Raw genomic sequence first — 26,131 nt, 5'->3', positions numbered from 1 at the left:
CAAGCGGGTTGGGAGGAACTGTATTCAATTTCTATAACCACATTTCATGAGTCTGCATTTCATGCACCCTAAGCAAAGGGCAAGCACATTGCAGTTGAAGGATTTCACTTCTCTGGTTACAGGTTTTCAAGTTTGTTGAAAAGAAGCCCATAATGCTGATGCTAACTTTTGGTCAAGGGGGGGCATTGAAATCATTAAATTTCCTTTTTAAAACAAGCAAGTTTATAACCTACTCTCATGCTTATATCTAAGAATTCTGGAATACTGGAATGTGGAGAACACACTCTGTAAATCTATTTCTAAATGCAAAGCATGGAGAGGAAAACAGAAATCCTTTTAATTAGTTCTTAACTTGCTTTTCGAGTAACACATATGCAGGGGTTTCAATTGTATTTTCTCTTATTGTTAGTACTTGTGAACACTTGTGGTTCATTGACTGAGCCTCATTACCTCTGGAGATTGTTTGTTCATCTGTTTGTCAGAATTTAATTACTGGAGCACAACCACTGATATAAGGATGTTCGCGCAAGAGCCTAATTTTTTTCTCTTCTCCATCTACTGTTGGTAGCTTTATTTCTTCTCCAGAAAATTGCTCTTAATCAGCTTGTCACTGTGCAGAATAACACATTTCATAAGCAAAGGAGGGGTCTGTCACAGACACAAGTACTGTTTTGCAGTCATCTCTGAAAATCTACTTTCTCAACCAAATGGATGAAGAACTCGGCAACTCCTGACCTTCTTATTCAGAGGCAGAAAGGCAATGGCTCTGTCGCACTCACTGATTACAAACTCTGTTTTCCAGCTGCATCACTGAAGCAGAAACCCCCTGAAAAATGTAAAGCAACACTACAGGTGTCAGAAAGGAATGACAAGCTGACTTCTCGGAGGCAGAAGCAGTGCACTTGCTCTTCATCAGTAATCTCTGCCCGTAGTCCCCAAAGAAGACTCCTGACAAATTTAGGCCACAGGACACTTTCTGTGCAGTTCTTGCATATCTCTACAAGCACAAAGATGACTCTTGAGTATATCTCTGAATGATATACCTGTATCTGTATATTCAAATAACCAAAAAATCAAAGGCTTATGGCTTCACCTTTTTTCACCTAGGGAGGAAACCACAGGCTCACGTTTCACCTAGCTGTCACACAGCTTGAGTTATTACCTGTACCTATATATCACAAAAATGAGGGCAAAATATGTAAGATCCTGCATAACATGTTTCAACTAATGAAATGTCTTAAAGGCCTGAATTTCCAGGTCTTAGACAAAGTATAAATTTTTATCAAATACCTTGAAAAACTATTTGCAAATAAGCCTTTCTTCATAAGCATGCAATAAAAAAAAAATGTATTGTATTAACTTTTTCCCCTTAAACATCCTCAACTAACAAAAGCCTCTAAATTTTGAAAGAAATCAACCTATAGAACATTAATGATATTTCAGTAAGACAAAATCATTCTTTAGTCACAATTCTGACTGTCTTCTAGGTAGGAAGATCTATTTTTACCATCTGTTAACACACATTCAAGCTTAACATAGGAAAGTCAGAGACTGTATTAACACATGTCAACGGGGCAAAGTGAACATTTTGGTTTCCAGAGACACTACGGTTTATTCTATATTTTCTTTAGCATTTACTGTGGAAACATATCTCTCTCAAACTGAATCCAAACCAGTGTCTTGCCCCTATTTTACAATCGCTATAAATGAGAATGGTCTCCTAGTATTGCTGTTTTAATGGCACTACTTAGCAGCATTCAAGGGTGTAGAGTAGGACTCAAGAGGCTGAGAATCCTATTTGAATGCATAATAAAGAAGCATCTGAAGTTTTACTAGGTTTATTAAATTGTTTATGGCTATTTCAATAGTAGCTGTTAAATTAATCATCCTAATAAAAAAAAAAAAAAAGAGAAAGAATAGGTAACACTGGCTATTATCACAATTTTAATATGAGTCTAATAATAATGCTATGCTTTATTTTAAAAGCTCTGATTCTTGAAGTCTTATTTCTATGGGTATCTTGGCTTTCATTTTCTTACAAAATGCTCGTTGAATAAAGCTTGGAGTGACGCGAATTGTTAAGGTTCATGTATCAATAGGTAACTAAAAAGGATGCAACTATTTTTTAAAAATCTCACTTTTTAAGCCTCTGAAAATCTTGCAAAGGCCGAACCATGAATTTCAGAGTGGCTACACTGACATCACCACTTCAAAGCTATCTTTTCTCCCCATATATCTCGACTACAAAAATTAATTTCCTGAATCTTCTGAGTCATTTCATTTAACAATTTAAGAAGACAAACAATACAGACAGCGCTTCCACTGCCCGCTGCGGTGAGTAAAACTGTGCAGATAAACAAAACAATTATCAGGGCATGCAGGAGGGATAGATTGGAAGAGCTGCTTTTACTAGTTTGTTAAAAACACAATCAAATTAATGACCAAGTAGCTGTCTGCACTACCTGGTCTCGCTGGATGCAAGGTTATCCTCTGCAACTGGCCGGGCTGATCGATTCCCCCTTCTCCCGGTGCAGAGCAAAGGACACACAGCACACACCTTGTGCGGGCACGGGGGAGAGAGCGAGTGGGAAGGGGATGTCTCCGGGTTATCTCAGATTTATCTTACATCACAGAATCAGTACAGCTATGGACCGGCAAAGGCTCGTTGCAATAGCACAGATACGTCCGTCTGCTCTTTCAGAGGGGTTTTTTCAGGGCTCATTTGTTGTCTTAATAATTCAACCCACATATTTGTGTTTCTTCCAAAACAAAATGATATAAACTGGAAACATTTTTGAAAATTCTCATCCACAGCTAATTACTGATGCTGAGGATTAACATTCTGTGGCACTTCAGCTTTAGTTACTTTCCTTAATTAATGTCATATTTGCAAAGATCTATAAAAACACTGTTTAGGTAAATGATGTGCATTCATTAACTATTTAAAGCCCGTGACTATTTTTTTTAAGTATTTGGAATTCCTCTTGCAATTCCTACAAAAAACCTTTAAAGTCTCAAGGGATCTGTAGATGCTTAACAGAAATGCCCAAAATTCATTAAGTGTTAGGTCAAAAGGGTGCTTGTGTCAGGCACGTTGAGAGCCCTTAAAAAACCAACATAACACGCATGTATTTCTAAATACTTACGAAATTTGATCCTTGCATGCAAAGAACGAACTTCTGTTGTGCTACACAGTAACAACATCTAAGTTGCACCATGGAGTATCTAAGCTGTTATTAATAGGACTGTGTGACTAAGGGTGGTTTCCTTGCTCTGGGTAGGCAGACAAACCATCTCTGATACTCTTTTCCTGTACCACAGAGCACAGTCCATAAACTGACGACATCTTTTTTTCTGGGCATCTTTTTGTAAATTATGCAACACAGAGCAGCATATTTAGTGACAGAGGATTTTCTAAAAGCCGAGGCATAAAGACATTGCTATCACAGTAAAGTAAGATGTATTTTTTTTGAAGGCTACCTACCTATTTACAGTCCTAGGCTAGGCTTGGCTGTTACAGTTTTAGCATGTCAATAAGCCAGATAAACCACAGGAAACCCTCAGTATTTGTCCTGGCCTGTTCAACTTAAAAAAAATGTCAATGTTTCGGTAAATACTTTTCTTGAGAGGGTTAACAACTGGTATCGTTACGGTCCCATCAAGGCTAAGATGTCATTAAGTTTCTATTTCCTTGGGATCTGTACAGCAACCCATCTTTTTTTGGCCCTTTTTTTTTTTTTTTTTTTCTAAAAGTGCATTTTTACCACTGCCACAGCAGACAGTACTGCTTCAATAGCTGGGGACATGCGAAGGGAGAGGCTGTGCCGGGCACGAGGAAGGAGGTGACAAACCCCAGCCGGGAACGGTGCCGTCAAGCAGCCCGGTTCTGAAGGCTGCGACGATATCAGCCGCGTTTGGGTCACGGAGCCGGAGAGCGACCACAGGTCCGTGATGCGCACGTCAGCACCGCAAACCTGAGCGATGGGTTGCGTGGGGCGTGCGCTCAACTCCAACGCCAGACTGTGTAACAAGCTGCTTTTATTTTTGAGGTTTTCAGGAGGAAAAGCTGTGTGCGCTTCCCACCTCTCCCTGGGACAGGGGACGTTCACAGAGTAAGGAAGTCACGCTAGACAGGTCCCTCGGTCTCCTCAAACTTCTGCCTCATTGCAATGGCAAACAAAAGGCTGCTACTGGTTGGCAAAGCAGCAACTATTTTGAAGACAAAATTTTAAGGCCAAATTCTCAGTCTAGATCAACTGTAACTCCAAGAGTAAACCCTCTTAAACTATGCTACCACCAAAGAGAAGGAGACCACCATGAGATTAAAGAACATCTTCAACAGATTAGAAACATCTTTTAGGATAGCTTGTAAAATAAGCATCACAGCAGGATGGCTTGGGAAACAGGATTCATGTGCCTCTGTTGTCTTCTCCTCCAACTTACTGCAACTCACTTTGTTCGCCTGAGGCTCCACCACCGCAGCGGCTGGTTTCTGCAGAGGAGCTCAGGTATCACTAGCAGTGTGGTTGTGGTAACTCCGATCGGGGAAAAAAAGCATCTCAGCTTTCTGAGAGCAATTTGCCATGCGTGCCAGCCCTTGTGTCACTAAGCACCCGTCTGCTCTTCCCAACCGGCCGGTTACAAACCAGTTACAAACCAGTCAACGTCAGAGGGCTGCAACCAGCTTCCCCTTCCATCCCTTAATGCCCTGTTCTGACTGTACACCAAGCTTCATCCCACAGCAAGTGCATGGTGTTGTATGTAGTATATGTTGCAAAGCGCATCCTATGGAGATTGCAAAAAGCAATAGCAACAAAACCAATTCTGGTGAGAAAAATTAATCGCATGCATATTTGTAGGACTGGGTCCCACACAGTATAAGCTGTAGCTAAAAATGAAAGAAAATTGGTGAAAATATGAATTAATATAAGCATGCATAATTAAGAACAAGCACACTGTCATAATTTTCAGCCTTTGGAATATGTGGAAAATATTCTGTAGAGAATGGGACAATTTAGCACATCATTTGCAATATTAAATGCTTTCCTTAATAGAAACAAAGGAACAGTAATCACACTGAAAGCTATTTTAAAAGAAAGCAGAGCTTGTGCCTGACCCAAGAAAGCAGGTAGACCTCCACTGCCTGTTAATCAAAGAGAACTGAATAAGAAAAAAAGATAACGATAGGAATAAAAGATAGATACAGTGAATAGCTTGAAAGATTAAAAGCAGATCGAATTCAGTTATTACGTTTGCAGAAATATCAAAGCATAATTATGCTGTTTTCACACATCGTTATTTGAGTTTCTATGGAATTAAAATGAACACAATTAATAAATAAAAAGTATTCAGTTAAAACAGAAGCATGGGGAACCTTTCTACAACTGCAGCTAAATTATTGCAGTGCTTTCTCCACCCTCATATATCATCTGTATCTTGAATATATTAACTTTGAGTTAGGCATAAAGAATTGCATTATTATCAGTCACATTATAAAAGCAGACTCTGTATAAATGTGTTGGATCACTCTGGCAGATACATATAAGATAGGCTGCAAAAATTCAAGTACAGGATACAGAATAGCTTGAAGTGCTCTCCATGAAAGTCTCCCCTTGATCGCCATTTAATTATAGTGTCTACTTGGTTTCCTTTTCAATGTCTTCCCTTCTTCCATCTCCTCTACTAAAATTCTCAGTGCAACGCATGGATGTAATGGTTTTAGTGGTGCCAAGGGACAGCCTTGTCACACCCAGGAGGAGATGTTCACCTGCTTCAGCAAACTGACAATACCATCACAGCATTATAAATAATGAACTGCATAGAAACAATCACTCTGATCTTCTGCTTATACCCTCTCCTTCCACCGGAAAAAGCAAACAGCACATCTGACTGCTAAGCAAGACATTTGCAAATAAAAAAAAAAAAAAAAAGAAGCCTTTAAAAAAAATTATTTACTACAGTAACTTGAAGCACACATGGTCCAAAGGCATCTTCCAGTCCTATAATTGCTGTTTTATTTAAAATCATTAGGTCAGCCTGACAACTGCAAATATACTTTTGTTTCTTAAAATGACTCACAGAGGGGAGAAGAAAAAAAAAAAAAAAAAAAAGAGGAGGAAAAGAAAAAAAGTTAAACCAACTCTATCTAAACTCCTTGCAAATCTCTAAATACATTTTCTTCTGCTTATTGGTTCTACTTTAAAGAATCCCATTCTGCTTTCTATGTTACAATAATACTCTCTTCTTGCCATTAATATTGTGTTCAGTGAAATGCTAATATTTTTCAGTTCACTGTCAGAGAGAACTAAATCTACAGCAAGCTAATCTGCCATAAAGTCATGTTTTATACACATGACTACAAATTGAGTTTTACACTCCATGGAAAGCAATCTTCCATCTTTAAGGGTATCATGAGACACAGAATTAGATCTATTCTTCTGGCATTACTAAATCATAAGACGAAATATAATTTGACGTGCAAATGATATTGTAAACCCAAGGCAATGAAGCACTGAGAATGTTTTTAGTACTAAACTTACTTGTTTGCTTAGTATTAAGAGTCTTTTCAAGAAAATTAGTCTCTATTTATAATGGAAACAGCATTACATACACTTTTTTTCCATAACACAGGTCCTAGTCTAGAGATTGAGAGCCTGTATGAATTTATTTCTAAATTGGGCATCTGAGTTTAAACATGTGTTTCTCATCTTTTAAGTTCCGGAGATGTGAGCCCTGGGAGTCTGTCACAACTACAACTTCTATTTCAGATATTCAGAGTAACATTTTCTGAATCTGGATGTCATTTAGAGCTGCTTTCACTTGTCAAGATTCCAAACAACTTAAAAATAAACCAGCTAATATGTTTTTCTGCTTACACTGGGAACAGGTTTTTGGTCACTTGATCTCACCGAAGCAAGCACAGGAGTATTTTCAAAGTGCTTATGGAGATGCTTTCTTGGGTAAAAGGAGATACCATTGGAAGGAAGGATTGTTAAGTGCTGCCTCCTCACAATACAAGATGTTATCTTGGAAGACAGAAATGATCCCTCCAGCATTGCTCTGGCCACTTATTTACTTGTATTTATAGTCCCATCTTAGCAAGGCCTGGAGGGGGACCAGTTTCTCCTTGTAACCCTTTTTGTACTTGAACTCAAAATGTCTTTAAATACAGTGCTGTCCTCTCTCTTTCCATCATCAGCTAAAGAGATGCAAAGATGTCCTAATATTCATATTCTGGCCTTGCTTAACTCTGTTCTTTGCCAGTTTAAACCCAGTAATCCCAGTTTAAACCAGAAGGGTCACTATCCCCTTTTGTACCACTATATTAGCATAACAAAAAAAAGAAGAGAAAGGGCTTTCTAATGCCTTTTCAAGATGCAAAAAGACAACAGTATCAGTCATGCCATTCAAGCAAAACAAATGTTGACCTTCAGGACTTATGTTGTCCAGGGTTGCTATGAACCCTCTTGGTGTTTATTCCTTTTCAACCCAGGTGGGGGGCAAGTTACACCAGGGCCACCTTCTACTCTACTGTGTTGACCTTCTTGCATGTCACTGTTCTCTTCCGTACTTCCAGAAGAAGCATCCACACTTGGAGCGTGTCTGTGGGAAAAGCGGCACAGTCCACTTTCACAGTGGAGAAGACTCCTTGCTCAGAGGCAGTCACGACACCCTGGGGATATCTACAGGTAAAGGGGGTGCCGTGCTGCCAATGCCTTGTAAGCTCACTGCTACTAACTGCACATTACCTTCCCAATGCAGAGAAGTTCTTCATTACCCATCTTCCTCCTCTTCTTCCAACTGGCTCCTAAAAAAGCACTTCTTTGAAAAGAGGCATTAAGACAGAACTTGCTGCACTGGGTAAATGCAGAAAGCAGGCACACTGTTGATACTCTGTGGTTTATCAAGGAGAGAAGAGCCAGAGAAGTACCAAGTTCATCTGGCTGAGACTAGCCAGGAGGTAGAAAAACTCAACAAACAGGAAAAATGTTAAAACGTATATTAATCCATTTAAGAACAAATCATATTTTCCACTTGCTTAACATCTTTTTGTTGGTGGTCAACTAGTGTCAATCATTACCTGAATAGGTGCTTTTTGCATGAACTTCCATAGAAACAATCCCTACATTTTGATAATCTCTCCCAACAAAAGATGAGGATACTCCCACTTTCGGGCGTGACTCTAAGTGGCATTACTAAAGATGGGTCCAAGCATGAAAACCAGCCAGTAACCCACTGGATCACAACCTGAACTGCAAAATTCAAGCTGCTCTCCAGCACTGACTCCTGGCTCTTTGGAGGAATCAGCCAAGCAGGGCAGTGGAAGGAGAATGATTACAAGTGACTGCACATCACTTTGCATCCATTGGCATGCTAATCTTTGGACAGAATAGGAAATTATGGCTAATGCCAGTTACTGTACTTAGTTCTACTGCACACATTGACATTGACGGAATTGTATCTCGTGGAATCCAGATCACCAAACTCATTCCTTTTCATGGAGAAGTGGGCGACAAAATATTGCTAATTGAGACACAGGAGCACCTTATGGCAGACTAACACTTGGTACAAACAGCTCTTTGATGTTCATATAATGTATTTCTTGAAGAATAAGCAAGTTCATTCTTTCATTAAGAGTAACACTTTGAACTTAAAATAATTCCTTTCATCAGACGACTGTGGAACATTTTACAAAGACAGTGAAGTATTATTAGTATAGTTTTATATAGGGAGAAACTGAGGCCAAGAGAGATTAAGGGAGTTACTTGAATTTTTCTCAGACAGCTAAGAGTACAACTCATTTATCCTGATTCCAAGGCTGTGCTTCAAACTACCAGACTGTGCTGATATCAAAGAAAAATTTCAAGCCAAAATGCACTACTGTTTGACACTGTCTTAGAAAGTTCTTTGCAGAGGTCTGAAGAAAAATGGGTCTAAACACAAAAGCCAAATCTACAGGATGCTGAATCCATCTAATCAAACTTAGAAGATGGTGAACATTTTCAATTTTTTTCTCCCCTTTTTAAAACTTCTTAGAGGTAAGACCCATTCTTCACCTCTGTGCCAGAAGGTATTTTGCACATGGATATGATTAATATGTATGTATTTGGGAAGACAGACACAATATGCAATGTAGGCTATTAAAGGACTGTGATACTTTATAGATATGCATTGCATTCACATGCAAAAGAATTAAAGAGGCAGAATTGCTCAAGTGATGTGCATGGCAGATCTTGGAAAAAGAAATGGATCCAAATCTCAGGTTGTTCTTGTTTCAATTCTGAAAGATGACACACATGTTCTCTTTTCTATTAAATTTTAAGGAAAATGAATCCTGCGTACTTGTTACAAAGGGTGGAGGAGGAACAGTGAACAAGTAGAGATAACCCTCCCTAAAGCAGTTCAGTTGCTACTCTTTTAAATCCTTTCCACTCACACAAAACTGCTATTTTGGTGCCCCAGGTCACAGAACACAATCCTGGGGTTTTGAGAGCATTTGGACACATGGAGGGAGGGAGAAGAAAGGTGGCAAAATGGGAATGCGGGCGAAGATGAGAGCAATCGAATCTCATGTTTTATACTGTGTAAGAGTAAAGATCAGCTGCAAACACAGCTTTACAGTCCCAAAACTTCAATCAGCAGAACTTACTGTCAAGCATCAGGTTAAGGTCACTACAATTACAAAGATATAAAAGGTATTGGTCCACTTTTACAGAAAAAAAAAAAGTTCTTCTATTTTTCTCCTCACTCCACTTGCCTATCCTTTTTTAATACAGATTGCATTAAACCCAGAATATTTTATATGGGTTTTTTTTTAAAGTTAATGTGTTTCCTATATTTTGTTTTCTTTGCAAAATTAGCTTTAAGATAACCATAGTATTTCTGAGTTGAATCAGAGCCCGCAGTCCAGTGTCAGCTATGGGTATTAGAGCACCTCTGTTATTTTTACTGAAATGATCTTATACAGCCTCACTTAAATATGATGTCTTTCACAGATCTCTTATGCTGCACTGGCAAATTTAAGTTGCAGTTGAGAAAACCTGATAAACAGGTAAAGACCACATCATATTAGAACTGTTGTCTTCTTCAATAACTTCAGTGCTTTTCAAATGAAGGTTTTAGGAAGAGTACAAGAAAAAGAAGGAATCAGTAGTATAAACCATAAATACTAAATTGTTTGGAATTCAGGATATTTCTCAGCTGCTCCTATTTTCCCCTGTCTACATTCCTGAAAGAGCATGCATGAAGGCTCCAGCTGCAGACTCCTTTATCTGCCTGGCCAAAACTCTCAGAAAGAAAATCCCATCTACTTCAGGCTATAAATAAATGAATTCCTTGATTCAAACAGAGACATCATAAAGTGGGGGGAAAAAAACCCCGAACCCAAAACCCAGAAAAGATGTCACCACCTTTTCACAACAGTCTCTGCCCCACTTGTTTCAGGCCACTTGGTTGTTATGCATACCCATGCTTTTTCTATAAATATTTGTCTTGCATTTGTCAAGACTTACATTTAAAAAATGAAATTCTATTTGGGGTTTTACAGTACGGGAGGCTATTATATATACATTATCCTTACGTGCATGATTGGGGAGAATAGATGATTTGTGAAGTTATCTATTATGGGGAATAATCAAGATTAATGAGCCCTATGGCACTTGCTGAATGCCTCTAGAGATTTATTACTCAGGTTGTTCGTTTTTCTTGTTATGTTGGTGCTGTCAAGAGTCCTATAACAAATGCAAACACAGACGTGTATTAATTGCAAATGCGGAACAAGACTACTGTGATGTTGCTAAATACTTACAACTACTGTCTGTACAGCATCTTCACTAGCTGTAAGATTTCTTACCTCCCAGATTTCTGATGAACTTTCTATTTTGGTATATAATGCAATTTTTTAAAAAATGCCTAAAAAGATAAGGTGTGTGTGTGGGGGGGAATTAAAGAAGAAAGGGAATTCTGTTTCCATCTTACTTTTAATAATGCAAGCTCTGTGCAGAACTGAGTGACAGAGCCCTGGGCTTTTTACTGAAAGACTGTGCAGCCAACTCTGGAAGACCTAATTTTATCATAGGTGCTTTTCAAAACAAGACTTTAAAAATTCCAGTAATTGTGGCATAAAATAACTTTCTTAAGAAATCCATGAGCTCTGTTTTACTTCCAAACCTGTCTAACGATACCATTATAACACGCATCTGTCAAGATGCTAATGCTGCTTTCATCGGCTGACATTCCTGCTTTTCCGCAGAGGTGTCAGCTGCCAGAAAACTCCATAGTATCAACAGGGGGATCACTGTGACCCCTGAGCCTATTAAGTTATTTGCTAAAAGCTCACTGTGTTCTGGGAAGTTTTGGTAGCTATACTTCTCTGAATGTAAAAATGTTCAAGAAGGGCTCCTCGTTTATTTTAAGCAATCTTTTTCCTGTATTGTATCTCTTCATCAGTGCTGTCGAGCTGAACACCAATCAGGAGTTGCCATGCTTAACATACATCCTTCATCCTGAATGGACAAACTTAAAATATTTCAAAAATCAAAAAAAGGCCATTAAAAAAAAAAAAAAAAAGGGGGGGGGGGGGGGGGGGGGGGAAGGATCAGTGTTACCTTAAATATTCCCTGTGCTGAATTTAAGTTCAAGCAATGCAACACTGACCTAAATTAATGACAAAGTAGTTCATGAATGCTAATGAAATAACAGCATGTGTTTCTCAGTCTCACAACGTCTGTAGCTTTACTCTTGGAGGAGGCAGTCGCTCTGCCAGTTTTCTTCATTAACACTGATGTGGACAGACACCTTATCCCCTCCAACCTTCTCACATGAGATTTGCACAAGGGCCAGTTCCCAACCGCAGACATTCACAGGTCCCTCCTGTGCTCTCTGGTGTGAGTTCAAATCTGAAGGTGTAGAGTTTTCATGTTTATGCATTCATACATAAAAACACATTTCTACCTCCCAGGCAGATGTTTTTCTGATTCACTATGCTGGCATAAACACAGAATATGTGGGATGATGCTAATAACTCAGCACTATTAATGTACAGGAGGGTATAATAATGTAGCAGCAAACAGTGATATCATGAAAATATATCTAGCTCTTCTCTCTCAAAATAGCACAGTATAGGAGGACCTGGAAGGACCCACCGAATTCTTCCCTGGTGGAAAAGAAATGCAACAAAAGCTATTTAAAACAAACATGTAGGTGCAACTTCAGGTTTGGAAGTCACCATGTAACAGTTTGAAAACACTTGGGAGAGCCTACAGGGAAAAAATATAATCCCTGAGCACTTTCATCTTTTTTTTTTGTGTGTGTTTATTTTTACTTATACATTTTCCACAGGCTTTTGTGGAGGACAGGCTACTAGGTTAGGTGGACATTTAGTTTGGTCCTATAAAGCTGTTCATATGCTTTTACATAGCTAGTGCTGAAGTTTAAATAGCTTTTAAAAAAGATTTAATCCTCTTTTTTTAGTCATATCTTAAGTTAAAAAGCATCATAAGCATTGCTCCTAGAACAGAAGTGCTCTGTCTCTGACCTGGAAAATAATTTCCCACAAAATGTCAAATCCTCCCCTTTCTCTATTCCCCACTCCTTACTCTCATAACTCTCCAGACTTGGAAGATAAGCTTTTTTTGGATGAGAAGTTGTTCTGGTTCTGTGAAATCTGCAGGTATGCTTTAGAGGCACTGAAAATACTATTAGCAATAGTAACAAACACCCCAAAATGAGAAATGTAGCAAGTCCTTTGAAAAGACTGGAAAGGATAGTCTTTTCATTAAATAACTACATGCACTCATTTTTCTTCTGATAAGAAATAAAATACAGCAGAAGTTTGTTTCATTTAGGTCTGCAGTTAGTACCTAAGTAATTTGCCATGCTGGGGCAATGGGGTCGTGTAAGATTTAGAAATACAAATTAGAGAGTCATCCCTGACTAGTAATCTGCTTTTATTTCTCTCTTAACATTAGGGGAAAAGTGCAAATACCTGGTGATATACAACAAGGAAATAATAGCATAGTCCCAAATGGTTTTTAAAAAAATCAACTCAAATAGATGTGTATTTATTGGCATACTTAAAATAAAAAAAGAAAATGTGTTACTAAATAGCTTGAAAACACCGATGCAATTCTTTGCCGTTGGGTGCTACTCTGCCTTACAATGAAACAAGTTTTTATATACTTGCTACCCAGACTGATAGGTACCGACTGAACAACAAACAATTTCCCCATTTCCTTAAGTGTTAACCATTTGTAGCAGTAATTTGTATAACTTCAGGCAGTAAGTTAACATGAGACAGCTACTGGAGAGAAAATTCAGACATATGCAAAGATTGAGACAACCATTCTTATTTGCGCATACGTAAGTGTTAGCAATCGAGGGGGAAAACCTGTTATATCTGTTTAGAAAACCTGGAGCAGAACAAGTCTTACTGCATCTATTAGCAGACTGCTAATGGGTTATGGAAGCTCCAAAGACTAAGGCGATGCATGTAACTTCAGTCATGAGACAGGCAAGATGTCATGCAATGCAGAATAGATTCCTTAAGTCAAAAACTGGGAGGGCGAGAATCCCTTAAATTCACACACGTGGCCAGTCAGCAGGAACTATATCACTTTTCTTTAAAACATCTTCTTCCAAAGACTTCTCAAAGAGTGAAAAACTCCAGACCAACCTTCACTGATAAAATGGTAGGGGAATATCTGCCAATTTAAGGGCTTGGCCCTCTCTTCTCAGTAGCCTGTCATAAGTATGCAAAGGTTCCTCTGAAGCCTTCTCCCCTCCGGGCTGAATGAGACCAGGTCCCTTGCGTGGCACAATAAGACAACAAGCAACATCTATAAGCTAAAAGAAGAGTATCTTACTGGATAGAAGCAAAAATATCCCCCCCACAAGGACAGTCAACCATTGGAACAGGTTGCCCAGAAACACCATGCAATCTCCATCTTTGGAGGTTTTCAGGACCAAACTGTATCAAGCCGCGAGCAACCTGGTCTGACCTCACAGCTGACCCAGCTCTGAGCAGGAGGTTGGACGACAGATCTCCTGAGGGACCTTCCAACCTGAGTTATCACATGATCCTGTTACTACTAGCAGCCGGAGCACTTAGTAATACTTTTCAAAAATGAGAAGTGACAACAGAAAGCCATCACATCATGAAGGGATGAAACTGAAATATCAGAGCATATGAAAAAAGTGAATTCTTTTTCCAGGGGCAGCATAAACTTATCTCATGCACCACAGCAGCAGCTCAGTCTTATGTGACAGGACAGAGTATCAAAGTCTTTTTTGGTTTTGGTAAATTATGAGACACCTACTAGCGAAGAACAACTTTCTTGCAGAGGCTAAACATCACCAGATCATTTGAGATTTCATTCAGAAAACCTGTCCCACTTTGCTACACATGGCAATTTGCAGCAATTAGGGATTGGGATTTTTGCTCTCTGCATATGACAACATACTGGATGTAGGAATGAGTGATGGACATTCTATAGTGCCTGATAACCTAGGCATCCTAAGAACATAGATACTTGATTTCTCCGTACCTGAAAACAGAAGTGAAAGCTCTATGAAGGTTATATCAAATTGCAAACTCAGCTTGTATTTTAAACACAGGAAAGATATTCTAGAAGAGCTGATATTATATATGCATGACAAAACCATAAAAGAGAAAACTAAAACAGGTTAACATACATTCAAAGGGAAAAGTTCCTACACAGTAGTACCCTCCACTCTCTAAGATGTGCAATTAAACATGCAGGTATAAAAGTAGGAGTCATTCAGAACATCACATCACAGTGGTTGAAGTTACAGAAAACTTTTAGCAGCCCCTAAGGAAGTGCTGTTAGAGTAATTTGGTATTCAGTGTAGGATCTGTGAGCACCAGTGAGGTCAACCTTTTAGAGACCCTTTAGTTCTGCTTCCACAGGAGAAGTCACTGCAGACAAAGAAAGAAAAACCCCATAAGTGAATGCTAAATGTGTAGTTTGGAACCACTTCCCGCCCAAACAACTTAAAAGACAGAGACTAAATTAAAAACAACCTGAGACAAAAGCTACTAACTTGGAGCTGTCGGCCAGTTTGATTCCAAAGGTTCAACTCCACATTTTAAGCACCTTAAAAAAAACCCCAGGTAAGATAGTCTGGTGGTATCTGACCATCTATATAAGATGTGCTTTAGAGTCCAGGAGCCATCACTGAATAGCTCAAACTTACAAATCACCTCCAAGTTATGAGTCAATAGAGTAAAAAAGAATTATATTTTTTTTATGTCCTCAATGAGATTTTCCCAAAATCTAATCGCCGTGATACTCTCAATCTTTTTGACTATGTTAATACTTTCACTACAATTCAAACCCTATGATGGGGCCACATTGCTGGCAGGACAGACAAAGGAAAATGTAAAACACTTGGCACTGGAAGCGTAAAAGGCTCCTACATGTCAGAAGGGAGTTTTGAGTGATTCCAGAGAAAGAAAAATGGATGACACAAAGATGTGGCTTATTCAGACAGGCTTCATTTCATACAAAGCTCTGAAGTTCAGAAATTTGCCATTTGTTATAATGTTTATAAGAACAACTAGTGGTTGATTCTGGCTAACTGCTGTCTGCTGACTGTTTAATGATGGCTAGTAAAGTCATATATGTGTGTGTATATATACATTATTTTACAGGTTAATGCAGTTAACAAATGTGAGCAGCTAAAGGCAGAGAATAGCAAGCCAGCAGATGCAGAGGGACTACGCACAGAGCCCCAACCACTTGCGGATATTCAAATCATAAATAAGTGTCCCCCACCTTTGCTGTCTACATTAAAATGGGTATTTCCAAGACTGACTGGAAATATTTAACTGCTTTCCGGAGATGCCTAAGAATAACACCTAAAAGCATTACTGCACAGAGAAATATGGCTCATAAGACATCTAGCGCTAATTTATTTTTCTGTGCTGCACTTTCATGCTGTACATGTGTCTGTGCTATACTTTCAGGCTGTATATTTGCAGTTTTTAGAGTAAACATGACACTGATCAGAATACCACCTTGTCTTTTAACTTTGCCTTCTTTCTCCAAGCATTTGGAACACACAAGTAGTCAGGATCATGATTCCACTGCGAGACATAACCTAAGTTTCACAGATGGGAAAATGAAGGTACTAACGCTCAGGCTGATTTCACTGAGCTACAGAAGCCTCGGTAAGTACCACATTAGTAACCCAGCCATCCTCCTTCTTTCTACAGTCAATAATGAGAAACAAGGGGACCAGACTGCCCTGCCAATGATGCTACCTCTCCTTTGACATTAGCAGGATTTTAGGATAAATGGACTTCTTTCAGGTTCTGCGAGGTGTGGAGAGCATTAATCCTATTTTATGTACTTGCTGCACATAGATGCTTCTAGGGAGAGTGGTAGCATCACCCAGACACTTCTACCTACCCAAAATCTGACTCGGCCCCTGCAGGACTTTTTCCACTGCCATGCACTAGGACAAAAAGACTATTAAATCTGTAAACACACCCCATAAGAGATGAAGTGCTAGGTCACTAGCAGATAAAGGAATAAAAGCAGGACTCAGCTCCCAACCTCCAGTTTCAAATGCCAGATCATGTATTTTTTAAATCCTCTTTAGCTTCTGTATTCATCTTCATGCCAAATGGTACGGTCTGACTGACATTTTTGACCTTTCATGTAGAGGAAGCTATACAGAGAGAAATGATGGGGACAGTCATTAAATTCCTAGTTTTTAAAAATTTGGCTAGAATTGAGATCCAATATTAAGTCAATTAAATGGGATTGTCAAAAAGAATGAAAATCTGACCAATATCTTTTGAAAATCAGGCTTTTTCTTCCACTTGCCAGGGACACAAATTTTCCTATCTATTCCTGACCATTAGTTAAAGGCGGTAAACATAATTCTCAATTTTCTCAGCAAAATTTATGATCCCTCTCACAATGCGGACAAAGGACATTTCTTCTTTCTTTCAGGTGGTTCAACAGGCTAAAGAAGAAAAATTCCTAGAAAATGTCTGCCTTCTACTGAAGGAGGAAAAAACCAAAAACCACTTGTGGGCAATCCAAAGAGCAAGAGAGTATCTTGAAGTGCTGCAGAGTCTTTAAAGGGCAGTCGCAGATTCAGAGCAAGAGCTTTGAGCCTGGTGCACACAGGTCAGTCGGCACTTTCAGAACTTGACAGAAGTATTTTGGGGGAGATGAAATAACTGTACAACGATACTGTGCCAGGCACTATCTGTTTCGTTAGAAAAAGGGCTGAAAAATGTTTTGATCAAAGTTGTTTCCTCTTTCTGCACTTGCTATAGCTACCGAAACACAGAACGGAAGGGGAAACAGTCCTGGCTTGCTCAAACCTGCAGCACTACAAAGCTGGCTGGAAGCATTAGTAAGTTTTGATGTTTTGGGATGCTTTTCTGTTATTTTGTTTTTCTGTCTTTAAGTATCAAATACTACCTACACCCGCAGGCTACGCTCAGCTTGAATGCAATTCAGCTAAATTCCGTGGGGTAATAACATTTGGCTCTTACATGTCTAAAAAGTACCACATACCACACAAAAAAACCTCCACAAACATCAACTGAACAATTCTCAGAGGACCCTCGGGGCTTTTAGCACTGCCCATAAGTAAATTGAGGCACATACACACAAAAACAGCCCTCCCTAAAGCCTTGTGAAATCTGCAGGTGGAGCCGCAGCTAGGGCACTTCTCTCCTGTTCATTATCCTGCAGGCTTCACATTATAGACCGTTTCCCAAAAAGTCATCCTCAAAAGCATAAATTTTCATAGCTCCTCTTCATTTTTAGGCCTGGATTCTTTGTATACATTGACCAAGGCATAAGATAGATTGGTAGCCTACCATACTGAACTTGCATTGAAGCAATGACAGAAGTATTCAGAAGCGGGACAACTGGGAGACGTGGACCTGGGATGCAGCATCCATCCCAAGGCAGAGGGGAATAGACCCAAAGTGCTGGAGATGCCAGGCCTGGTTTTCAGTGCCGCACAAAGCAGGGTTGTCATGGTCTTCCCCCTCATCCCATCCTTTAAATACATGCAGTTCCATTTATTCAGTACTCCAAACTCTGTGACTTAATTCCTTTTGTCTAGGGTGCCCAACACAATAGGGCCTCGATCCCTTGTTGGAGTCCCTTAGAGCTATCATAAAACAACAGTTTTAATCTGTTTTATCCAGTCCTAGTGAATGAAGCTTTACAGGGTATTTTTTGCCTGCTCTGCCAACTAGATACTTCATAAAGTGAAACAGAATCTCTGCTTCCTTCAGGGCACCTGCTTTCAATTACAGGAAACATAAGGCACCTTCAGATTTTTCAGCTTTCAACATCTGTGCTTTGCAGGTACAATTTGTTGCATTCAAATTACTGCTAAACCTGCAGAATGGTGTCGAGCTTTCGGGGGCATGCTTGAGAAACACTATAGATGGACAGAAAGTAATGGCATTTGCAATCGCTTTTTAATGACTGATTAATGACTGTTCTGAACCAAATCCTTGTAAGTTGTTTAGAAACCTCACCTCATACCTCTTGGAAAGTCCATTCAGCCCAAGCTTGATTAGAAACATCACCTCTATCCTATAGTAGACAAACATACTGCCATTGCTAACCAGCCAAATATACCAGTCTCACACCTTCCTCTAAAAAGATAATGCTATAAATAATAGATTTTAAAAGGAAAACAGCCTGTTATAACCAGTCAGGCACAGCTGGTCACCATGCTGGGATGAAACAGTGACAGCTACAGGTTTAACTCTGTTTTCTGCATAAGGTTAAACTTGTCAGTCAGGGACACACACATGCACATGGACTTTCGCTCTCCCACCTTTTCCAAATGGCACTGATCCATATAAAACACACCAGCTCATCTGAGTAACCCCTCAGGACTTCTCCAGGCTGGTACAGTACGACACAAACCTGAGTGACCATTTCTAAACGGAGGCCCAGGCATGTTGATGGCAGGAATCTCAGTTTAACCGTCACCGTGATGCTCTGTTACTTAGGTTCCTGCTGCTAGCCTACTGGCTCCTTATTTCAGCTGTTGCCATGTCATAGCCAAATCACATAAGCTAAAATATAGCTTGCTTACTGCTGCTACTGGGTCTAGCTCAGGAAAAACATGCTGGTCCTAGGGAACACAAACCAGCAGCCCCAAGGTCTAATCAGGAGATAGGAAGTGGTAAGGAGAAGCAGTACGGTGAATGATGAACACTACTGTTACAAGGAAAAAACAGGGGGAAACATTTTCTAGTTCTAGACCTGCAAGAATAGATTTTCATGGATGGATGGATGGATGGATGAGAGATCTGTGGCAGAACAGGACTCATGGGAATACAGTTTAGAACATACTCTCCAGGATCAAATCCAGCTGGTTTACTATATAGTGATGGCTACTAGAGTATTTAGGTATTTCCACTCTTTATTGTTACGTTAGTATTTTTTTATTAATTATAACTACGTTATATTATTTCATATTTATTTGCAAGGAACATCCTTCTGCTTAAGGTGAATTCATATCCAATGGAATTTCACTGAGCTGGCTTAAAATGACAGGAGGTCTGCTACGGAGGGATCTACGCTGAGTGCTCCTCCCTCACCTGTTCACAGTATAATAAGCTGCTAGGGCCATCTACGTGAGAGAAATTAGGAACTTAGAAGAAATCAGTTATTATTATGCTTAGAGAAATCATGTCTTAAGAGGAGGTTTTTCGACTCAAACAAACTTAGAAAAGGAAACTAACTAAACAATAGAAGTTGATTTCTAATTTAAGGAAAATCCCCCAAATTAGTGTCGTACCAACCTCCACAAACCCTGCATTCCAGAAGTCTTTTCTCTTAGATCACATCATTTTGTGCAAGTTTGTATCACAATAACGAGCAGAACATTGTGGCATCTACGAGGCTGATTTACACCTTTTAAGCTGGATTCAGCTCTGGACTTCTGTTTCCTACAGTTTTACTTCAGGAGATTGAAGCAGTAGGATGGGATCCAGGTTCGTCTTTGCATTCCACGCAGGCTACACCTCCTATGTTTGGTTCAGGACTTTTTCTAATTTAATTATGTTTGCACTTGGATGTAAGTTAAGTCACAGCTCAACCATTAACTGTGCTCTGCTATGGCAGTCACCCCACTATATTTGACTTCACTAACTGCCTAATGTTTTGCAGTGAGTTTTTGATAAGTGTGTGTTTGCAGATTTTCATGACAGACTAATAACACCAAAGGAGGCTCCAGGAACGTTTTAAGTAAATATTATGTGTATATTTTCTCAACAGTGTCTGCCTACCAACACCTTCAGAGCTGCATAATCTTATCTAGAATACGTTTGCATTCTGTTTGCACTAACCAACGTGGGCCATACTACTAAGCAAACTGTTATTTGATTAAAACATTATGCAGAACATAATTCCAGGATGCGCAGTCATGTGGCTCTGAAGAGGTTGCAGTTTCTATTTCTGTCTTGCAAAATTCTGCTTGCCATCATTAGGTATTACCTCATCAGTCATAATGAAGAATGAGTAGATACAGGTCTTCACGTGGGCCAGGAACTTCTTAAGGTATTTTAAGAAATTATTTGTTCTTCTGCTCTTGTCTTCTCCCTTCTCTATTGTTATTCCCTATTTAGGCCCAAAATTCACAAGAGGATGGGTGCCTGGAACGTAGGTCCAGCTGCAAATGATTTCAATTTGCAAGAACTTCAGAGCAGACATCTTCTCTTAGTGTGTCAAGAGATGACAGAACATCAATACAGGGAAGATGCTCAAGATTGGTGGTGAGCAGATGTTAGACATCTTAACTTTTTCTAGTAATTTATTATATTGTCACCTTTTTGGCTGCCACCAGCAGATGGTTTAACAGTTTGGAGTGGTAGCCAAACTGAAAAGAACTGAGTAGTGCCGCTGACCACAACACATGGACGAGAACTGATTAGGGCATTATCTTCTCATCTGAAATATGAGAACTGAATTCCATGCTCAGCCATAGACTTCTTGTGGACATGTCTCATTTGAGGTATAATAACAGCACAATCTAAACCACGGCAGTCGCCTATATAGACCGTATACGAAATAAATTTAAGCTAAGCTAGTTACTAGTAACAGCTGTGAAAGCACAGGCTCTGAAACTCATCTGCTGCAGACAAATCTCTAATCTCTTTGGCTCAGATTTATTAAATCTATGTGTGCAGGATTTCCTATTTAGTCCATGAAGAGAAAGAATCATTTTAGAGGGCAATTCAGATTTCAGGTGGACTGAAATGGAGGTAGCAATGTCTTTGCATTGACTACAGAGTCATCCTAGGGCAACTGTAGAGAAATACTATCTACCTGTAAAGGAGGATAACAGCATTTTCACAGCAATATCATGAAGATGAATAGAATACATATGGCTTAGAATAATGACAGCAATTATCTACCTCAGTTAGATCAACTGTCTTGTTTTCTGTTCAACTTGTCTGCTAATAGTACGCCAATATACATCTGCTCTGTAAAGGCAAAGTGTTCCCTTTCTATTTCAACAGTTTAAGGTGTTGCTAGTAACCTAAGACCAGAAAGGACATCCCGTGTCACTGAGCTTGGTCCCCAGCCAATATGGGTAAACCCAAATAATGATCTCATTCATCACGTTCAAGCCCTGCAGCCCAGTAAACACAGTGTTGCTGGTGCCAGTAATAGGCCACAAACTTTGTGCTGAGTCTGCACGGCCTCAGGACCCAGGCATGTCAGGCTTGCCTACACTTGCGCTGCCCAGCCCGGAGCTTCGTTTAGGTGCTTTAGCTGTAGCAGCAATTTTCCTAATGACCAGGTGGCTATTGCCTAATTTATTTTACTTTTGCTTATCTTCGCATAATGATGTGGTTTAAGTGTGATTCTTATACAGACAGTAGTAACAAGTAGTTACTCTGAGTAGGATGAAATATTTATGATCGCAGGATAATGACAGAGTGCAGAGGAACACTGACACGGTATCATAGCGGAGGCCTCAGAAGAGGCAACACACAGTGCAGTGCAGAGGAATGGAGGCACGAGCTGATATCAGTCAGGGCACAGAGTGACACGCATGACCCCAGGGCTATAAAAATTCACCTATAGCTGACTAAAGAAATGCAAACCCATTGTTCTAGGGATAAGAAGGAAAGAAAAAGTAGCCAACAGATGTAAAACATTGCATACATACTGAATTCAGGTGCAATGTGGTGTTGCAATCCAATGAATAAAGAGCAAGGTGTAAAAGCATGTTAGAAAACATAAAAATAGCCAGAAGCAGAGCCCAGAGTGAGGAGGAAGAAGCATCATGCTCCTCATGGCAGAGAGAAAGAAACCCCCACTACCAACATACCCCTCCCATTGAAGCCCTTGGTACCCGACAACTTGCCATAATCGCTCCCCAGCTCCGAAAACTAAAAACCAACAGCCTCACGACCCACGGAGTAAGGGTGAACAAAACACCTCAGAAAGGGGCAGACACTCAGAAATGTGTGTATAAATTTAAAATGTATTATTATTGAAGCTTTTCCCCCCGAAACAGTATTCTTTCCTTTCCTTACTAAGTAGATCTGAACTAATAATAATTCTTTGACTAGACCATTAGGATTTCAATTACACTACCAATAAATTTTTGCCTTTACACAGAGGGCACATTTTGTCTTGCCTGTAAGAAGATTTTGAGTGTAACAACGTTCAATATAAAAGCTAGCTATGCTTCTTGCCTTCATTCCTCCTACAAGACAGCCAGGCCAAAACCTCACAGCTCTGACCAAAAAAAAAACCCCAAAGAACCAAAACAACAAAAACAAAAACCCTACTAATTTTTTAGCATGAATACGGCCAATTTATATCCATTACTGTCTTGTGCTCCTCTGTGGCATTTACTCTTACCATATGTTCCTGCACAGTGGTCACGCTCCTGGTAGGCACTGCCGAGGCTCAGCAAGACAAACTCTTTTTAACCTCATCTTGCGGGACACTTACAGAACCTCTCATCTTTTCTCACCATAGAAACCCCAGCACAGAGACAGAGATTATTCAGGACGTTAACAGTGAGACCTGATCCATCGTTTAAGAGGAAAAGCACAGCCACCGCAATTTTATGCTAATTTCAAACATTTGGGTTTGCTAGAGTAGTTTTTGAGTAGTAACAAAGCGAGTTGTAATAATATAACAATCGTGAAAATATGTTAATAGTTTTAATTGAAGTAATTTCTGTAGACAATAAGAATTATACCCTAATGTGTTAATTAATATGATTAGGAAATGTTGCGAAAATGAGTATGTAAAATGATGTAACATGATATCCGGAAAGGCATGTTTTACATGGGACAGTTCCTCCGAGCTCTCCTGGGGGTGAGATTTATGGACGTTAACACACAAGGCTTCAGCAAGGTAAACAGCTGTTTCGATTTTAGTTATAATGAACATTAACTCTACATCCCCATTTCTGCTTAATTAAACCTCTGACTCTGCAACCAATCAAGAGCAAGCAGAAAAGGTAACAGGCACTAATTGGGCCCTGTGCAATTTCATCCTCAGCTTGCAGCCAGTAGCCTACCTAAATCAAAAAACTCCTGCAAAAAGTAAAAGTTTCTCTCCTGCTCACCTCTGCCAGCCTACGCAACAATTTCTTCACTCAAAGCCAAACCATGAGTATGCAGCATAAAAAAAAATGGATCATAGGAAACCACTGCAAAATGTGCAAAGTGAAAGATTAAATTAAATGCCTTTTTACTCCTGTCCAGGCAGCCACTTCCTTATTATTTCTTATACAATGTAAAGCAAAAAAACTCCAAAACAAACTAAGAAACTCACAAAAGACTCTCACGAACCCTCCTGCCAGACAGATTGACAGCAAGCTCCTGTGCTTTTTGATTAATCTTCACCCTCCCCTAGAGACGATCATAACTGTGCCAGCACGGAGTTAAACACCAAACAAGCACACCAAAGAGACAGAGAAGGAAAAAGCATGCAACTCGCTTTTTAAATGCACATGGGAAAAATACGAGATACACCTACTAATAGAGAAAACCTTAAAAAGCGTAGCGCTGTGCCCCAAAATGTGTTTTGAAGAGCACGCAGCCTCCCCATACAAAATGTCCCCCCTTCCTCCTCACGACGTGCGTCAGTCAGCGCCAAAGCGGCTTCATCTGAGACGAACCGAGGACTCGATGTGACAGAGCGCAGACTTCTCCTACCACACTTACAGAGGAGGGGAAAAAATAAAAAAAAGAGGAACTCATGCCCTAGAGGACACAAGATAATTTCACATTATTCTGTTAATGAATCTTTAAGACAAGATAGGATAAGAAAATCGTTGAAATACCTCACAGCCCCTTAGATCTGGAAGTGACAGCTGCAGCCTCTCTTGAACCGCCTCACTTCACGAGCATGCTCCTGGAGGTTTCTTTCCGACCTACAACCTTTATCTGAGCTTCCTTTGTGGCTTAGTAATACAAAAAGTGTCGCTTAATTGTTACGCTTAAACCATTTGCTCGCTGGTTAACTTTTTTTTCTGCAGCTGAAAGCTGCGAGTTCACAAATCTAGTAAGAAAAAGCTAGGAAAAATATCCTGCAGTTCACTACAAATGCACAATAACCCTTAATATAAATATACATACTAACTCGTGGCGCAGTAATATCAGTTGGGATTTACACACACAACTAGGTTCACCTTCAAAAAGCACCATTTTGTAGCTCTCCGAAGGAAGTGGTAAATACTGTGCACGCTCTTGCCCTAGTTCATGGGAGTCTGGCTACCTAAGCCCTGAACTGAGAGCAGACCTTAAATATAAATCACTTAATTGCTCATTTTATTTGATACCTAAGTACTTCATGCTAATAAAGTTAAGCACTAAAGGATTACAATGTGACAAATTATACGCCCATCTCATAAAAGAAATATTAGCGAAACAGAGACGGATCTGAAAGACTCTCGCTAACATACAGCGTATGTCTAATTTTAGATGATTCTTCAATCACTGGAGAGTTTGCAGTGTACACAGCCAACCCAGCTCAATCAACTGACTTCTATCTCCATGACTCCAGGTCACATTATCTCATGAATGAACTGTTATGTAGGTCAGTCAAGAGTCATCTTCTAATTGAATGCACGTTTCAGGCCTGGCATTTATGCTCTAGATATCAAGGCTGTAGACAATTGGGTGAGTCAAAAGAAAATATCGAGGAAGGGGCTGTGATAATTAGGCTTTGTTTCAGACAACAAGCATGGAAACAGATGCTAGCAGAAGCTTGTATACAACTCTTTCCGTTTTAACTGGATTTAATACAGGTGGAAAGTGCAGGAGCAACAGGCTCAGCAGAGAGAGGCTTTGTTGGGCCGCAGATCAGATTTTAGCCACAAATCAAGTGCTGTCCTGCTAATGTACCTCAGCTTGGCTGGGAGGTATATTGGTCTCTGCTGAGGCATGTGCCAAATATGTGTCTGCTTACTTGCAGTAACTGATACCACCGACTCTTTTCACATAGGCCCCTGAACAGTCATCAGGAAGGAATATTCTTGGTTGCTCCCAAATCAAGGTGGATTCGAGACAACAGAACAGAAAGTTTCCATTCTTTGTTGCCAATCTCCCGAGTCATACTTGTACTTACTGTTTTAAAGAGCGAGGTCTTCAGGGAGACTTCCCCATATGGTTCATGATCTGTTTATTTAACTTTGCAATCAGGAGGCTGATGTAAAATACATTAGAGTTATAGCCCTGGTAATATTTGGGTAAAATGAAAAATATCAGACTGGAGATGCCCAATGAAACTAAAGTGAGAGAGTTATTGCTTTATAGAAATGCTTTTGATTAAACATTTCTTTTCAATTCCCATTCAATCCAAGCTATTTAATTTAGATGTAAAAACAAAATTGCAACTGATTAAAATTGGGTTGGTGGTAGCTCCTGTACGAGGAAACACATGGCTCACAATCAGATTAAAGCCAAGCTATCTAAATGCAGCACTGCCTGTACTTTATAATGGTGACCCAGCAGCTATTCACTAGTTACTTGTGTATTTTCAGTTTTCAGAAACAACCCACAAAGGATTTTCTCCTTCTTTGTGCTCCCCCAACTTTAAAATCGTTTCTGGTGTGCAAAGGGTTAAAACTACTGACGTGA

At 39.7% G+C, this 26,131-nt stretch overlaps 1 protein-coding gene and 1 long non-coding RNA gene across 14 annotated transcripts in view; one reads left to right on the top strand and one right to left on the bottom strand.

The window, feature by feature from the left end:
• CELF2 (CUGBP Elav-like family member 2) overlaps positions 1 to 26,131 on the bottom strand; it is a 375,608-nt gene that overhangs the window by 180,578 nt on the left and 168,899 nt on the right. The window lies entirely within an intron of this gene.
• LOC126044587 (uncharacterized) lies at positions 1,024 to 17,493 on the top strand. Of its 3 annotated transcripts, none has more exons than XR_007507719.1 (5): positions 1,024 to 2,334; positions 9,996 to 10,051; positions 16,069 to 16,189; positions 16,980 to 17,159; positions 17,312 to 17,493. It is a non-coding gene; the product is annotated as an uncharacterized LOC126044587 (long non-coding RNA). The 3 variants fall into 3 exon arrangements; XR_007507721.1 differs by lacking the exon at positions 9,996 to 10,051 and adding an exon at positions 7,577 to 7,688; XR_007507720.1 differs by lacking the exons at positions 1,024 to 2,334; positions 9,996 to 10,051 and adding an exon at positions 6,186 to 7,688.

Source organism: Accipiter gentilis, chromosome 11, assembly GCF_929443795.1.
Source record: "Accipiter gentilis chromosome 11, bAccGen1.1, whole genome shotgun sequence".
NCBI lineage: Eukaryota > Metazoa > Chordata > Aves > Accipitriformes > Accipitridae > Astur > Astur gentilis.
The sequence above is the reverse complement of the archived record's forward strand: the minus strand, read 5'-3'. Positions and strand labels throughout refer to the sequence as shown.